Source organism: Neophocaena asiaeorientalis, unplaced genomic scaffold (assembly GCF_003031525.2).
Source record: "Neophocaena asiaeorientalis asiaeorientalis breed wild unplaced genomic scaffold, Neophocaena_asiaeorientalis_V1.1 scaffold263, whole genome shotgun sequence".
NCBI lineage: Eukaryota > Metazoa > Chordata > Mammalia > Artiodactyla > Phocoenidae > Neophocaena > Neophocaena asiaeorientalis.
This window is the reverse complement of record NW_020175015.1, coordinates 507,482-512,288: the sequence shown is the minus strand read 5'-3', so window position 1 is coordinate 512,288 and position 4,807 is coordinate 507,482. Positions and strand designations below refer to the sequence as shown.

The following is a 4,807-nucleotide window of genomic DNA, read 5'->3' as shown; positions in this document are numbered from 1 at the left end:
GAGGTGGAACCAGGCCCTCCCCCTTCCCCCCCCTTCCCCCACCCCAGGCCCGTCTCCTTGGCCATGGCCGCCCTCACTGGGCCTCAACCCTAGCCCAGACTCGGGGCTGGTGGGCTGAGGCTGAGCTCAGCCACCAGCAGGCTGGGTGACCTCCACAAGCCGCTGGTCTCAGCTTTCCCGTCTGTATCATGGGATGGTGTGAACAACGTCGGATGATCTCCAAGGGCCTCTTCGGCGCTCAGCTTCTAAAAACCCTTTAGAGGTGGGGTTGCTCAAGGAGGATGGAAGGACAAATCCCACAATCTTTGCCTGGTCTGGCGGGGAAGAGCCCCCTCCATTCCCAGGACCAATGGCTGGAAGTCAGGGGCCCGCCGCCAACTGGAACAGTCAAGATGAGGTTGAAAGCTGCAGGAAGGCCTGCGACAAGGTTAGAGGCCAGGTCATCCTGAACCCCAGGCCAGGGCTCTGCCCCTGTCCAGGTATCTCTACCATCTTTGACAGGGACCAAGGTATAGGTAGTCACGGCCTGGATAACTCACAATGACCCCAAACTTGACTTAGAGGGAAACCCAAGGAGTAAAAGGCACAGGGCTGTGGGGACTCCTTCCCACAGTGCTCAGGGAACATGGCCTTTGAGCCAGACCAGGGCCTCCCTGTGGTCCTTCCTCACTGCATGCCCATCCCCTGTTCCCAATGCAGGTGTGCCTGTGAAACCATCTTAGCTCTGCCATCCTCTGACCGCCTTGAGGCCTGGAAAACTCCTGCTCATCTCAGCGCAGCAGCTCCTCCTCCAGGAACTCAGCCCTGCCTGGGTCAGGGTCTCTTCTGGACCCAAAACTCCTGTGCTTCCTCTAGCCACACTGCAGGGAGGCTTCCTGGAGAGGGTGGATGTCAACAGAACTCAGAAATAAGGGAGGATTTGTAACACAAGGGGGAAAAGAAGGGGGCTCTAGGTAAGGGGACAGCACAGGGAAAGGGAGGGTGAGCAGGGCCTCTCCCAGGGCTGAGGGCTCCAGCAGCAAGTTAAGCCCCGTGTGGGTTCCATCTGGTTGTGATGGGGGTGTCTACTCCAACAGTAGCCTCCCAGCCCTCTGGGGACCCAGGGGCAGCAGGGCACCCCCGGGGCAGCTTGCCAGCTGGGCTGTTTCTCCAAACAATCGACCAAACCCAAATCCACAAAACAAATCCCTGGCCCCAGAGCTGGGGCTGGAGATGCGGGGACAGAGCTGATTCTGGGACCTCCCACTCCCAGACCATCCGATCCCACGTCCCACCCTACTGCTCTCCAGCACAGCCTCCTATGCTTAGCTTTTGAGGAACGCTCAAAGAGTCACTACATTTCCCACTCATCAGATGGCTTAAACTGAGAGATGCGGGCTGCTACATCTCACTGTGTGGCCCTGAGCGAGTCACTCCACTTCTCTGGGCCTCAGAGAAAGCCCTAGATTCTAATGAAATCAGCAGAGAAGACAGGCAGATGTAGGGAGGAAGGAAGTCTGTCACTGAGGCAGCTGCCAGTGGGGAGAAGCTGGGGGAGGAGGTGCCGGGAAGGAGGCCTGGTGGGCCAGTGGCCCCGTCATGGACGCTCATTCTTTGGGGGAAAAGCTACTCAGTGGCTTAGGCTGGGGCTCAACAGGAGCTGTCAAAGAATCAATCATGCCATAATTAGGGTCATTGTTAATCTCTTTCCACCGTGGTGCCAGGGCCTCCTGTTTACCCAACACTTCTGTCCCAGAAGACTTCTCATTGCTCTTCCTCTGGGGAAACTCCCAGCAGGCTTGCTTCACCCCAGTCATGGGTCCCCTTCTGTCCCTCCGGGCTGCCCTCCTGTAGGGGGCACTTCCTGCTTCTCCTTCGGGAAGGGCTGGCTTCCTTGGAACCGTGGCCTCTGGTATTATCTGTTCCGTACCCAATTTACTCATTCAGTGTATGTTTAAGAAGCCTCTGCTGTGTGCCAGGCACTGCTGGGACCTGAGAGAGATTCACCGAGAATCCGATGTGGCCCTTCGTTTCAAGGAGACAGTCTCATCGCAGCAACAGCAGCTACAATTACAACCACACTCACAGCACGCTGCAGTGTACAAGGAGCCTCCACACACATCGTCTCACTGAAGCATGGCCCCAACTCCACGGGTAAGTACCGGATCCCCATTTTATGGACGAGGAGGTTGAGGCTGGTGGAGGGCAGGACACGTTTGCTGAGCTGCACCCTTGGTTAAGGCCCTTGGGGGACAGACCTGCATGTTTGGGGCCATAGGCTGAACGGGGATCAGGCTGAGGACCCCGCCCAGGGCCCTTGGGTTCTCTTGGCACAGAGAGGACCTCTCTTTCCCCAGGTCAGGGCTATAAGCTTGGGCTCAGCATTCACCAGGAACAGCCTTCACACTCTCTAAACCAGAGTCTTAGAATCACCTCCCCCAGGGCTCTTATAATCATGGAATCCTGGCACAATCCGACAGGGATCTTAGAACTAACCCTGGATTCCAGAATATGAAAGTCATCAAGTGTCAGCACCAGGAAAGACCTGGAGCTATTCCATCCAGCCTCCCCTCCCTGCAGAAATCCTCTGCACAGCCTCTAGTGGTGGGTCCCCGGCACAGGGGCCCCTCCCTCCCTGGAGGACCGAGTGGTTCCCTCTTTAAATGGGGACAGAAGGAAGGCCCTCCTAAGAGGAGGGGCCTGCCCCCAGCCCCCCCTCCGCCCACCAGCACTGACAGGCTCTCCCTGCAGTGAGCAAAGGGACAGGCCAGGGGCCTGGTCAGGGGAGAGACTTTCACCATCCTCTCACCCCTGGTGGACGCCCCAGCCCCTCCCAGGCACAGGAACCAGGCTGGCTTTTTCCGCTGCCTCTCCCTGGGTCTCTGGAAGGAGGGGGCCCTGAAGAGGAGGAGGAGAGGAGGAAGCTGAGTGCGGCAGAGACGTGCACTGAGCAGACTCCTCTCTGCCCAGTTTTTAGCCCCTGAGGGAACGGAGAGCAATGATTTACGTTATTTATTTATGTAAAACAGCAGAGTTATTAGACAAACAGGCTTCCCAGCCAGGCCCTGGGGATGGGAGGAGAAGCAGGTCTTGCCGTTTTAGGAATCTCCTTCTGCTTCCTTCCCCTCACACCCACCTGTCTAGCCTCACCTGCCCCTGGCCCTCCTCACGCGGCTGTGCTCCGAGCACACGGCACCTCCCAGCCTCCCCCCTCCCCCGTACCTTTGCTCATGCTGGGCCCTCTGCCACGAGAGCCCTCACCCTACCCCCCCAATCCAAATCCCAACCATCTTAATAAATGCACCCCGGACAAAGCTTGGTCTGATCCCCCCGCAGAAGCCCACTGCTTCTTCCCTTTGTTCTCGAATCACCAGGCAGAGCTCTTGAGACATGATCATAGGCCTCTGAGCACAGCGATTATCTGCTTCTGTGGCTGCCTTGCCCACCAGGCTGAGCGCTTCCCCAGGCGGAGACTTCTGATCCATTTGGCCCAGCTTTTCTGAAGAGCCACAGTATCTGCGACCCTGCGGGTGATAGGGACACGCGATACCCCAGGCCCCGTCCCTGCTAGAGGAATCACTGGACGGGGGACCTGTGTTCCTGCACTGGGCCAGCACCAAGGAGGCACGCATTTATATGTCAGTCAGAAAAGCTGGTTAAATGTGCAAAGGAAGGAAAGAAAGAACCCATCAGAGCCTCTTAAACCACCCAATTGCAGGGCCACTTCGGAGCCTGTTCCCAATTCTGCCTCTGAATAATTATTAGCCTTTTCCTTATTTACAGGAAAAATTAAATTACTAAAAAAGCTCTCAAGTATTTTCTCCCACAATTTTTGAAACCTCTGCTATCTGTTCCAGGTCTAGTACAAGATGACCTCAGATTTAGCAGAGAATACTGACTTTCTCACTGCCACTTGCATCTCTCTTCATCACAGTGCTCTGTGACAAGCAGCAGCCCTGCCACTCAGGCAAGTCTGAGAACCTGGGGCCTAAGCTTCTCTTCCCCTCTTTCAGATTTCCAGGTTTCCTTTCTAAAAACCGACCTTGCCTGAATGCTGAGGAAGAAAGTCCCAGGGGTTGGCTGGTCCAGTAAACCTTGAAGGTTCATGCTCAGTCCATGATTCAAGGCCTCTAATTCCACCATTTACCATTCATTCCTTTGGCTGAAGCATCACTCACTCTGGGATTCTCTCTTAAAATACAAATCTCCCCTGGAAATGGGAGCCCATTAAACCTCCAAACTGAAGTTCAAGGAAACTTAGCTTAACGCCTGGCTCTAGAGGGGCAGTAAATCATAGGGGTTAGGAATGTGAACCCAGAGCCAGCCTGCCAAGTTTGGAACCCAGTTCTGCCACTTACTAACTGAGCAGGTTCCTTAATGCCTCTAGACCTCAGTCTCCTTATCTATAAAGTGGGGATAATAATAGCACCAACCTCATGGGCTGTTGTGAGGATTGAATGATCTAATATGTGTGAGGTGCTTTAGATAAGTACCTAGTCCACTGGAGAAAGCAAGAGACAACTCTACTCAGAGTTTCTTGCTTGTAAAATGGAAAAATAATCCTTGTTTCCTCTGCCTTTTCCCATGAACTGTAGAGTACAGCTCCCGTGAGAGAGCGAACATCTTTCTAGAACCCAGTGGGCTGCTCTCTGCAGCTTCCCTCTAACTCCTTTCCCCCCACCTCCTTCCTTGCTTTTTCCTTTACCTGGAAGAAGGCACCAGTGGCTGTGAGCTGGGCTCCTGGGGGGTCCTGTCCACAGAGGTGGTGATGTCACTTCAGTGGGAGAGCTGAGGGGACAAACCCAGTCAGATTACACATCAGTCCATC

General features: G+C 55.0%; 1 protein-coding gene across 2 annotated transcripts in view; it reads right to left on the bottom strand.

Annotated features, from left to right (window-relative positions):
- Nucleotides 1–4,807, bottom strand: part of GDPD5 (glycerophosphodiester phosphodiesterase domain containing 5) — a 90,565-nt gene that overhangs the window by 50,522 nt on the left and 35,236 nt on the right. For both annotated transcript variants that reach the window (XM_024761964.1, XM_024761965.1), the window contains exon 2: nt 4,685–4,767. The gene's annotated coding sequence lies outside the window, so the exon portion shown is untranslated. The remainder of the gene's footprint in view (nt 1–4,684; nt 4,768–4,807) is intronic.